Here is a 13926-nt window from a genome sequence, read left to right as displayed (position 1 = left end):
CATATTAGGTTGTAGCTATCTCTATTTAATGAAACACTGAAAAAGTGATTTGTTATGGTTTCATATTAAGTCAATGTCTCGTCTAATAATCACTAAGAATATCACAAGGCTACAACTGAAACTCAAAAAACTCAAGGAAAATCTACAAAAAACAATTGTTAATTACGAAGCACTAACACAAACAAGTCAGTGCTGAACATTTTTTCACAACTACGTCAAAAGTGCGTCACTTGTACAATTTACAAGAGATTCAGATGTTCGTAGAAATATAAATGTTATCGCTTTTAACTTACGTCGAGTGGTAACACGGCTCGCTAGCTTTATATTATCATACGATCGTAAATTTTAAAACACGCCAATTAAACTATTAATTTGAATAAAATGTTATAAACGCAGCCTGTATAAGACATTACGGAGCGACCATTAACTAACGTAAGAAATGGAAAGTGCTCTGCAATTTATGCAAAAAATAAATTTTCGAATAAAATTTGTTATTTGGTATAGAAATATGTTTGTGTTTTCTATTAAGAGAATAAGATCTAGTGGAGTGCGTTGATTGGCAACAATTCAAAAGCTACAAGTATTTGGTGTGCACAGTTCGGAGATTCCACCAAAATACTACATAAATATTTTTTTAGTCGTGAGAAAAATTCGAGCACTCTGGCCTCCACGTGACTGGATTTATATCTCGTCGATAAATATTGTTGAACTCGTAAGATATACTACGAAATGACAAATGAGTGGATTTGCAACCCAGAACATTTTATTTTGACTTGACTCTGAAATATATTATCATTAAAATTATATTTCAATTATAATTTGATAATTTTTGGCTTTTTTCCACAAATAAAAAAATACCGGCATTCGAAATTTTCTTTTTTAGTTTATAAACCCTTATACTTTTATTCGGTCTCTTCCTACGCATAAAGCAAAATGCGTGATTTTATGTGTATTTCTATGAAAAATCAGGAGTTTATATCACCAAGGCATGATACACATAATATTATAATGTAATCTAAATAGAACGCTAAAACTGAAAACGAGAATGCCGCAAAGAAGCGTAAACACATTTTAGCGCAAACTTTCGCTTTTTACCACGTTAATTGCACAAAGGAAGAACAATTCTTAGTCTATCATCTTCATAATATCTACATTACGCTGGATTCACGATTCGGTGCCAATTACGATATATTAGTCATTTTCTCGCGACTAATTTAAGAAATCGTGACAAATGAGTAATGTTTCATTTTCACTGTTACATTGGAGTTTCGTGAATGAAGTTTATTTATTGCTTCAAGGGTCTGTTTATTGCAGCTAGTTATACAACACTAACGCATGTATGAAACAAAGAAGATAATGACAAGAAGGCGATTGATCTACTCTTTTCCTGTAGGCCAATAATGTAAAGTATTTATTTATTTATTTGCAGTATGTAAAGTCTACGTAAGTTATCGATGCAATTAGTTACACTATGTTTAAGCTTGAGATTGCTAGCACCTTCAATCATAGGGTAGCGCAATCTTACTTATCTCTACGTAGTAGGTACGTCAGTCTTCTAAAGCATCGAGATGCTCAACTGAAACAACAATGCGGTCACCCATCGACATAATAATCGCGAGAAAGATTGCTTGACTGACTAATACCCAGTTCCTGATGTACATTTAACGGACGGTTATCTATTCAAACTCTCATCTTTATATAAGCTTAAACGATATTGAATAGATAAACTACAGCTAAATGTACCTCAGAAACCAGGTAATACAGTCTATCAATCTCTCTTCGTACATTGTAAGAACAATATCAATATTACAATTATAATGTAACGATTGCTCCATCACCGCCTCTTAGTTGATTAATAAACAACATTTGCGTACTGATTAGAAATGTATTATGACAGTATAAGTTCTGTTTATGGCGAGTCCACGCCAGCCGTGCGCCCACAGCGCCAGGTGACCCAAATACACCGGGTAGGAGGAGGTACCTGCAACTCAATTATATTATATCTCGCATACATATTTATGAGTTATCAATGGATTATGGCAGGTTTGTGATTGAAAGTATTGTGTTGAAGATCAGTAGCGCGATTCTGTACAGTCGGTACTGTCGAGTATCGAAATTTTGACATTTAGAAGGTACTGCCAAAATATTTCTTACGACACCCGTCAGAGGCGTTGATCAGATTTTCATACAAAATTTCTCGATGACAGGTCGGTTGTCGGTAGTCGATAGTAGTAGAGAATCGAGCTACAGGTACCTGCATTCAACAGGTACCTGTATTACTATTACACGGTACTCATCAAGTTCAGTGTTTGGTAAAAACTTAAGTGAAAATTAAATTTGATCGGCCGATATGGTCCCCTATAATTTTATTACAGTTTTCTTTCTGTGAAAATAACTTTTGTGTGTAATTTTATTATGTTGCTCGCTGAACAAATAGATTCCAAAACTGCCTTATAATATGGATACTTTTGCTCAGTAAAGTAAAATTAAATTGTGATTAGTTTTAAGGATAAAAGTTCCTATTTTAGTGAAAAGTGTAGGAAAATCACGCTTAATGATTATTATTTTTTATTTAATTACTAAATACACACTTGTATCATAACAGGTAAGATCCAAAGAGAGTATTTTGTTATATGTATGTAATATATTAGAATTATTTTCAACACAGATTCTAACGATTCGATCAATCAACTAAAATGAAATGGACTATAATCCATCAGTCTGTCTGTAAAGTACCTAAAAACTAGCGTAGGATGATTTAATACATATATCAATGCTACACCACAACACATAATTAAGTAGTCGCCGTAGTGCGAACTCGCGAATTTTCTAACACAAACTTTTAAATAAGACATCTACATTTCTACTCGATATTTTCGTCTTCCTAAAATAAATTGTATTACTGTCAGTTCTAAAATGTTTTTAGGTCTGCGGTGTGCATTTATGACTCATTATTCTCAAGGAACTAGTCTTGTCTCACATCGGCTTTTACAAACGTACAAATTAACGATGTTCAGTATAACTAAGTCTAAATTCTAAACCTAATTCTGTTTTGTACGGGAATCGAATCTACGACCCCTGCGCGCAATGGCAGCGTGGTGCGATCTTAGCTACAAAACCACTGCGGTTAGTTTATATTATGAGTTGCAGTATAATATTGTAGACAATAAGAAATCATATTAAAATAGTTGAACGAATAAACCCAATTTGTTTAGTTTTATAACCCAATTACCTGCTATGATTACGCTCGAATAACCCATAAAGTTGGTAGAAAAACATGCTTCGAATGCATGCCAAAACAAACTCTTTGTGAACCTCATTACATACGTAACATTATGTGAATTTATGTGTATTTTCTAACAAAAACTGGTGGGGATGTAGTTAGAGATGACGAATTAAGATTTATAGCTAGATCTAAGTCCGTTGTGTGTGTTTTGACAACAATTTAGTAAACAATAGTGATTGTTTTGCGTTTTCGAATGTACAAAAGAAGAAAGTATTTAAGGTTCTTTCTTTCACTTTTTACAGGGTTTCAAACCATAACACCAATACAATAAATGAATAAACCAAATACTATTCTTTGGGGTAACATAGGAGACAAGCCGGATAATAAAACTTATCAAAAAGAAATGCGTCTAAAACCTTGCAGTCCACAACACAGTTCTACCGCTTAGATCACCTTGTCAGTCTTATAACAATTACAATAAAAAAAATTCATCCATAGCTATAAATCTTCAAACATCGTGATGACTATAAAACAGCAAATATACAAGTAACACCGAGCTATGAGCAGTGTAGGCCTTTCACTGTGAGTGCGAGGTGCGAGCACGCCGCGCATGCAACGCGACTGTCACACCCCCGCAACTGATTTCACTACTCTGTGGCACTCAAACTTAGTAGCGTGAGAAACTTAATATTTTCCTTGGTATAAAAGATTTTTAGTTACAGGAAATAAGATGCTGAAACCCTACGTGCTGAAAGAGGTCTCTCTCAGAAACTCTTTTCTACGTTTAATAATCATTCTCATTTGAAATCAAACACGATTTTCAGATTATATTATAATCACAATATTAGATGAATAAAGAAAAATTCTGAGAAAAGCTTTATCGTTTTTAAATCTCAGTAGAATAATAATAGAAAACGTTACGGCTAATTTTTCTGTACGTTCTAGACGGTCTTGAATAAACGTAATGCCGGGAAAGCGAACTTGAAAAAAAAAATACATAGAGACAGTGAGAACAAATTATAAATATACCTTATTTTACTAGTGCAAAATACACATTTGCAATTTCCCTATCTTTATATTAAGAATGTAAAAGTAAGAAGTTTGAGAATCCGTGCAATGATCTCAGAGTCAGCCCACTTGCCTAGCTCACACAGATGTGGTAATAGAAGTAATCAAACAGATCTCACCCAGTTTATAATCGCAACGTTATTTGACTATATTGAAATTATCGCAGTTCAAACCTATTTATGTAAATAATGATTATTGCAATATTTAATGTGTTCTCTGTTGCAACACTGATATTTGAGTTATTATAGCTCAGTCAGAAAATAACCCATTGTTGGTATATGCAAGGCTTTCCACATATCATGAAGGGAAGGTTTGTTTTAATGAGTCCAGTACGCTGAACAAATGAGACTTATGGACTTTGCATTAATGCAAAAACTGTTTTGATAGAAGTCAGAGCGTGAAAGAATTTAAAGATTTGAATTGATTTTTTTAGTCAATCATGAGTTAGATAAGCAAAGTTTAATGCTGCCAATGCTCTGATGGGTGACCGTTTACTAAAGTGTTTCAATGATGCAAGTAGCAATTCATGTGACTAATGCCTTTATCAAGAAAGAACATTTTCACTATCGTATTAACTTAACGAAGATGCGCACTTTCGAATAGTCACGCTTATCATTTTTCAGAGGCGCCCATAGCCTTTTGTGCTCAAAGATCGGTAAACGATCTGTGGGTTAAGCAAACCTTGGCGCGATCCTTCTATATATGTGTGACCGCATAGTGGTATTTGAACTATACGTCTCCGTGCTTCGGAGGGCACGTAAAAAGACGGTCCCTGTTGTTGTCAATTAAGATAACATTCGTTAAGCCACGTCAAAGGCCTTCGGACGGCTTTAAAAACTTTGTCATAAGGTTGAACACTAACCATACGAAAAGAAGAAGATATTTTTTCAGAGTTTGCTCTTTATATAAATAGGTACAATAATTTAGATATATTTAGCCACAAAACAGTTAAATTTGGCACGTTACGTGCATGTTTGTAACTCATATTATTTCTAACAGTATATTTGTGTTGTGTTCGTAGCCGGCGCCTAATGATACGGCACGTCACGGACGGTTCTATACCATTTATCTTGTGAAAAGTCTAAGAAATATGTCTAAGAGAGTATTTTTGTATGATTTTGTTTTTATACGTTGAATTTCCGAAGTAAACAGATATTTGACAACTTATGTAAATCGTATTACGCATTTCATGGGCACTTTGTTTTAGTGATAATTTTTTTCAGGGATTATTTGGGTGCTTTTTGCCCTCTTGCGTAAATACAATATATTTATATCGTGTATAAAATACATGGAGAATGGGGATCTATTATTTTCTACAATTAACGCATGATAAACGAAAAACAAATAACTTATGAAGTAGCATGCTGTTGGGCGTAGTTGATTTTATTCCCAGTAAGGCAGCAAAAAGAAAGAATAATTATGTCAAATTCATTTTATATTATCCTTTTAGAACCAGATTTACACGTATTATCATACGTTTTCTTTTAAAATGGCTCGCTCGAAATATAAAAAGTTACGTATTTAATACTAATACATAAAAACTTCTAAATTAAATAAGAAATCGCGTGTTTTTCTCATTGATATGTTTTTCGGCAACAAACTTGGCTTATTATCAATCATGTTGACGTGTATATTTAATTATAATGTACTCCTAATACCTATGAATCATGTAGGAGCGCTAAATAAGATGCAGCGGTGCGAATATTTCAAAATAAATCAATTATATCGCAATCATGTGTGGGTGATGTCCGCGGGGTGTTAACGAACTGTTACTATTGTGTTGTGAAACTAAAAGATTAGAGAAAACTTTACAAGTTATTGACGAAATAAATCAGCAACTATTCAGTGATTCTTAATTTTTTACTTCATGTTAAATGTAGGGCCAGGGTTAGGATAAATCAGGGCATAGAGTCGATATTTTAATAATCACACGGAATGAACCGTGAGGCCATAGATTCAAGTAAAGTTGTTAATAAGTAGTTTTTGTAATTTAGTAATATTATTATTTTAATATTATAATAGGATTATTACCGATACACGCATAAGCAGCGACCTATCTATGTATGTCCTTTTGAACCAAAAGCAGGGTAACCCTTCGCTAAGGAATTGAACTGTTGACTGTACGTGGCAAGCAAACGAAATAACTCGAAACTTAATAGAAATTGTTATAGTACTACATAATACTTCAATTACTCTACATATCCAATCATTAGCCAGTCTGTCAATCCAAATGTCCCAAACATTGCAGCAGACATCGAACCTGCTACCCACATTTATTAATAATGAGGTGTCGCGTCACGACAGCGCTCATTGAACGTGGCCAATTATAGGCATCGTATTGATACCGTGTCAAAATCCGCCCACTCGAGGGACAATAGCCGCGCGGTAACCGAACCCACACCCCCGCGGTGACAAATAGACATGTCTAATGCAACTATCGACGATATTAATTGAAATAATACACTAGTTTATTGTTTATTGGCTGTGTTAAATATGTTTTATTGCAAAGTCGCGGAAATCGCTACATCTAGTGCTGAAAACCGCATGATAATTCGTTCAGTAGATTTGAGTTTATTACGGATAGAGAGACGGAGGCGGCAAAAGGGCTTTAATAATATATTATGAATCGAATAAATTGTTTATCAACAGTTGTTTAGGTATTGAGAGGTAGAGCTTATTCAAATATTCATTGTTAAATAATCATCAAATTATGCATAGGAATAGCAGATAGAAAGAAAAAAGTATGTAACAATGACCTAACACTAAGACATAGGCATATGAATCAAAAGTTTAATAGAAGTATATAATATTTTATTTAATTAGGTATATATTTTTTCAACTAAGCGCTAAAAAGTAGAACCTATTGCCATTTCCCGAGTGCATTACTAAATAGTTGCAAAAATATTTATTTATACTACAGTCCCTAGGTAACTAACATATAAAACTATGTGCATGTATAGACTACTTAGCTAGCTAATATTTAGTATTTATTGCAAAGTTATGTAAGTTGGCGTCTTATATAAAAGCATCTAATTATAACATAACATAGCCTTACACGTTATTAGTCAAAGGTATCAATTTCTCACTCATATACTACATAATATAAAGATAAACTGAGAGATAATACGGAGTGTGGGTGTACACACTGTACACAACAATGCAGTTAGTTTTCTCGCGTGGGCCTGTGAGTTGCTATTTTTAAGACGTGAACTCTAATATATAATTATATGAGTATATTATTTACTATGACGTATAATTTTGTATTGTAGTTGTTCTACAGAGTAGTATGCATATAGGGAAAATCGTTTTTTAGTGATGAGGTTTTAATCCCGATAGAGACGCTTGGTGATAAACTTGGAGAGGTAGAGATATTATGTTTTTATATGTACTTATATATACAATTCTTGCGAATTATTTATGTTAATTTTCATGCCAGTAAAGTGATTTAAATATAAAAAAGTACAAAATAAATATGAAAAATCCTAATAAATGATTTGGTTATTTACATAAATGAGTACTTGCATTAGCTATTACACGATTAATTTTCTTGAATACGAGTAAAACTCTATGTGTTAACTGCAAAACACGCAACTCAATTTCATAAAGTGTATAAAAAATAAAAATATTTTCTCGATCAAGTAAAATAGCCGAGTATCACAAAACTGAATACATAATATTTATTCCATTTCTGATAAAGTTCTTGAGTTCTACTTTTTTCTTACTCTAGGTATAGAGTAAGAAAAAAGTACAATTCATAAAGACAAGCTGGTTTAGACTTGTATTTCAGCAACATTCTGGGTGTTCTACTAAACTCTATATAGAAACAGTCGCGATGTTTAATGGCATATAAACAAAATATAAAAACAGTAATTTTTTGGCGGAAGAAGTGTGTGTAGTTGCCAAGCATGTCGAATGTTAGATGAGTTGTCTTATATCGGTATGTCAACACGCTATTCATGGGAATTTCATTGTATTTACACTACATAGGTATAACTAATTATTATAAGTACAGAGTGAGACAAGTGAGTGCGAAGTTCGAAATTTTAATTATAGCAATTCACATTGACACTTATTTTGAATTCTCGTTGCTAAGCTTGCTTAAAACATGTTAGTTTTAAAAGACAACTCCCCCACTTAGAATTGCTCTTGTGTCGCTGAAACTTTTAATAACATAAACAACGGGCACAAAGTACCACCAGACCCAAAACAACTATTTGTTGACCGCACAAATTATTGTCTCGTGTGAACATCGAACCCAAGTCTTCTCAACACAATGGTAGTGGCTTGGCGACCATCTTAACCACAGCGCCACGGAGGCCATCAATAAAGGGCCGTCCGAGCTGAAAATATTGATAACGATGGCAAGGAACTATCATAACTATCTAATAACATGAAACATTGTATATTAAAGTTAGTTAGAAGTACATATAGGTATTTAAAGTACGTATATTCTATTTGTTCATAGTTTCCTAACCTCCAATTTGTAACCAAACTGAGTTTAACTAATCCTAATTTAAGAAGCTCCTACATCAAAACATAATTTAATCACCACTTTAACCCAAACAAGGCAAGTATATCAAATGACGAATCACAAATATGCCTTTAAAAGTCACATTCCGTACGTGTTCACTACAAATAATACGTCCGTAGGTCTGTCTGTCATTAACGATGGGCATCGCCGAAACTCGAACCCACGCTACTTGGGGTACAAAAACTGCTGCCATATTAGTGATTATTATAAGTAGGCATCATGTGGGATATGCTTTGTTTTACATTTATGTTATGCTCAGTGGGAGGGGCTTATGATTCGGTTATGGATATAATAATAGGTATGGAAGCTTAAATGCTGGTAATAGCGATGTTTTGGTGATATTAGTTCATGTTGTGTTGTTCGTCATTGAGGTGACGCTATCCACTGTGAGTACTTCTGGGAATCTGGTCGTTTTGAATTTTGTTCTCATTTTATTTCCTGTACATTGAACATGGGGAAATTGTTTCTTTATGTGTAACAAATAGTAAAAAAGCCGAGGTCACAAGTCGCCTTTATTAGAAGAAACATACAACATATAAAAATTTGTTTATGTTCTTTCTTAGCCTGGTTGAGTGTTCCACTGCTGGGCAAGGGCCTCTCTCTTTACTTCCAAATCACCTTATCGGCAGCAAGAATAACAATGGCAATTCTCAAAATTACCCTAGTTATAGTTAGGAGTAGACGTTTAAAAGGAACTTTTGCATCGATAGACACCTACAAGCATTTTTATATAAATCTTTAATTATACTTTAATTACGTTGCGTGGAAAACACTTAAGACATTTTTCCGACGTAACACAGTTCTATAATAATAATTTAGTACGTAGAATATTATTTTTACTAAAGATGACTGTGTAAGGAAGCGGCGACACGGATCCAAAACAAAACAGAAATAAACGCTAAAGTGGAGCAAATAAAATATGAAATAACTTCACATGTCGACATACAGAGGCGAATACTTGAGATATAAATAATACGTAATATCGAGCAGAGCTTTATAAAGGCACAATACAATAACAATTGAATGTATTGCACCCAATTTTTGCAAAGATATTGTTATGTAGAGATAGCTTCGTATGCACAAAAATATTGTGAATTATTATAAAAGAGTGATGGCTATTTTGATATTTGATTGAATATTTCACTGTGACAACATGCGTAGGAACATAAAATGACGCCTTTCTCGGATAGGGAAAGGCAGAGACCATGTTCCATAACACTCTGGAAAAAACTTTTATATTTTCACTAATCTTGCACCAGTATGACCAAAGTAATTTCACACGCAATAATTTATTTAAATAACTTAACATCGATCGACGAAATCGCCATATTGGCGATCTTGTACGCAGCGCGCCAAAACCAGGAACCAATAAATATAAATACATTTTAGTTGTGCCCGAAATGGCCCCGCGGCCTCGGAGTCGTTTCCTTATGCACTTGCACCAGGGTTGCTGACTCTCGCGACTCCCAAGTATACTCGTATAGCACTGGTTAAGGACAACATGACTGTATTTGGCGAAATTGAGATAGGCGTTCAACTTCGGTAGCCATTTTTTAAAGTAATGAGACGTCATTTATTTTATCGCTTGTGACTTCACATAAAGCAAAGATTTTTGCGGTTACTCTTTTGATAAATCAAAATCTAGACGTGTTTAGTTGTCTACGTGCGTTGTTTTAAGAAGCTAAACGATTTCTATCAGCAAAATCTAAACCCATTACTGTCCCGCGGATGGGTAAGGGTCTCCTGCCTCATTCCGGGAGGGGTAAAGACTTGAGCTCACCAGGCACCATGCATGTAGGCTTTTACCTACTATACTTGTAAGTTCTAATCTAAGTAAGGATTCCATGCAGCCCTATAGCGGCCCTAAGTCGATGGTGCCATTGATACCATTGTCCCATCGGCCACCAGTTAGCAGTTCTCACCGCTTATGGCGAGTGACGCACCTTCAAGCTATTAGCGGCTGGACTCCAGTCTGACCTTAGATTCAACTGATTGAGGAATACTTCCAAATTAGAATGTAATTTATAGTACATTAAATTATATTGACAGGCTAACACAGTTTCTACAGACTTTGTAAAACGTCGTCTGTCACAAGAGGCCCAATATTCAAGAAAAACATCAAATAGTCTAAAAGGCTCGTAAAAGAAGCTTACAAAGGCATTTACATTACTTGTACGCTGTTTGAAACTTACAACATTTATTAAAGTTACTAATATAACGAAAGTGTTAAAACTGGGATTTGTGACACCTAACTCTTGGGTGATCCTATGATCAAAGCTAGCTAATTATTTATTTGTTATTGTACGATAAGTATTTTTCAATGCCTTTTAGATATTACTATAAAAATGTTCGCTAGCTGTATAAACTTTAAATTTCAAATATCTAATTAAGTATAGGTACATGTTGCGGAAATTTAAGCTATTTCCTTTGTAAGTAAGTTATGATTATGTACGCGAAACAGGTATTTTTGTATGTATTTTACGCCTATAATGAGACTTTACATCCGTTCAAGAGTACCTAGTACATACCTACAAATATTATTTCTCAAAGTGAAATACGGACCAACAAACCTTATCATAATAATCTGTATATCTCGAAACGATCTTAGCCCAGAGTAATCATAATGTAATTTATCGTTATTGCATTCAAATGAGTTGCTAACATTACGGATGCAATATGCATTGACCAACAGTTAGCCGACGCCTGTAGCCCCGACGTGTCTGTACACTGTGTACTGTGTAGTGTGAATATCTGAGAACATTTGAATACTATGATAAGTTGTTTGATAAGGACCTGTCGGGTTCTGCTTGTTGTGACTAAGGCTGATACACAATGCTTGCTATTTAAAGCTCTTACTAGTCCCGGTACAATGTAGCACTGTTTATTTAAAAATCATATTTATTTCGTCACAGTCAGCAAAAACAATTTCATTTGGGTTCGTTTTTAAGCAAATCCTTGCTTGTGGTACGAAACTTTTGTAACAAAGTGACTATCTTATCCAGAATCTTTAGTTAACCTAGAGTTTCAGTTTCTTAGATGGTTTTTTAAGTTGTTATGTTTTATATTTTGTATCTACTGCCTGAAAACTAGCCTAAACTATATCTTTCACCACTTCGGCGTTCTTTCCATTCTTATATTATACGTCTTTTAAAAACCATGAGTATTTTTTTTACACATTACTCACTGTTCCAGTCCTACTGCTGGGCAAGGACTTGGTCTCTCCCAAGGGAGATGGTGAGGGAGGGTTTAACACTTGAGTCCACCACACTGGCCAAGTGCGGGTTGTGGAATCATACGTGAGTAATTACCCATAGAACAATTTTAAACTCATTCTTAGATATTCTTATTTTATTTTTATTTTTTTTATTTGTTAGGGAGACCAACCGCACATAATCTTAAAAATATAAATTACATTGTCCAATGGCCAATTACAGGTTTTCACCATTAGCTACAAGTTAGTGAGAAGTAAACATTTACCAGTAAGATGTTCCTAACTATTTCTCAAAGCAGGATAACACGGCGCTACAATGCGGTTGTAATGTAAATACTGCAATAATTGTACCGTGTAGGCGTGGGCGTCTCAGAACACCAATTATGCACAATATCTAAGCCACTTAGCAAAGGAAATCATTTCAATAAGATTACAGCGACACGAACTATGAATATTTGTACAGATTAATTCTAAGTTATTGTCAACTTACAAGTTTAGTAGCTTTGTACACTAATTTGAAATAGAGTTTGCATAGAAATTTATATGAATAACAGCTTTGGCTGTCGCAGTTATTATGATATTCGTTCATACGGGTTCAATTCCCATCCAAAACAAATTATTATAATTATGTCTGTTTAACATCTCGGGACTATAGAGTCCCAGACTTTAAGAAGGCGAGCGTGGGGCCGAAGCCAACACGTAGAGGCCCATTTAGACAGCTTTAATATGCAAAAAATATGCAAGGTGTCACAATCCGGTGATTATCCCTGTGAACACTATGAAATGCTCCCAAGGACAATCACCGGGCTGCGGGGAACTATGACATAACTACAGGAATAAACTACTAGGGCTATTGGATGGGGTGCTGATGGATTGAAAATTATTATTATAATTTTAAAAGAAAACGATCGTGTGTTTGTAAAAGCCTCCGCGTGACTTAACTTATAGAGTGGAACCAAGTTGACATAAAAAAATAAGAGCAATAAGGAAATTACTAGGTGTCTTCTTTTTTTTTTACCCGAGACTGTCCCACTGCTGGATAAAGGTCTACTCCTGAACGAAGGAGTTAGGCTTCGAGTCCACCATGCTAGCCAAGTGCGGGTTGGAAACTTTACATGCCCTGAAGAACTGTGTAAAACCAATTACTTATTCTTATATACACTGAATATGGGTCTAGTTAGTAAACGATTCTAAGTTGCGTGTCAATACTAAAACGCCAATAAGTCACGTTACCAAAGTTATAATATTGAAACATTAGCGCTAAATAAAAACAATTTATCTTTTGTTGAGCAGTGAGCAAATCATTCGCTATATACAGACATAATGCGTTGTTCCAACATACGATATAGATTAATACAAGCGTTTAATATATTATTGTTAAGTCAAGTACATAATTATTCTTGATTAAGCTTTGTTTTTAAAACAAATTGGCGGATAGAAAAATGATACTTTTGAGTAGCTCTTGAGTTTTTATACATCTAGGTTGACTAATGCACCTTATGATAAATAGAAAAAGTGTCACGAAGTCTATCGCATTTAGGTTTTTATCAATCAATCCATATATATATAAAACTCTTTCGTTGCTGAGTGACTGACTGACTGATGGACAAAGCACAGCCTCAACTACTTAGCGCTGAAATTCGTATGAAATTCGGTATGAAGATTTCTTACGAATTGTAGAGGAGCAGTAAGAGAGGATTTTTGGAAATTCCCTCAAAGGCAAAGCTGGCAAAGCAGCAAAAAGTAAGTACTCTATAAACAAAAGAAGTACAAAAAAAAGTAAATACTCAAATGGATTTTTATGAATCAAATTTCAATGTGGAATACCTAGTACCTAAAACACGTCTAAAGGGAGAGCGACTTCGAGAACTTCCAAGTGTGATAAACTTT

General features: G+C 34.4%; 1 protein-coding gene across 1 annotated transcript in view; it reads right to left on the bottom strand.

Moving 5' to 3' along the window:
• LOC142982240 (uncharacterized) overlaps positions 1–13926 on the bottom strand; it is a 36829-nt gene that overhangs the window by 17791 nt on the left and 5112 nt on the right. The window lies entirely within an intron of this gene.

The sequence above is a fragment of the Anticarsia gemmatalis genome, chromosome 21 (genome assembly GCF_050436995.1).
Source record: "Anticarsia gemmatalis isolate Benzon Research Colony breed Stoneville strain chromosome 21, ilAntGemm2 primary, whole genome shotgun sequence".
In the NCBI taxonomy this organism is placed as follows: Eukaryota; Metazoa; Arthropoda; class Insecta; order Lepidoptera; family Erebidae; genus Anticarsia; species Anticarsia gemmatalis.
Note: the sequence above shows the minus strand (reverse complement) of the source record. Positions and strands in the feature narration are given on the sequence as shown.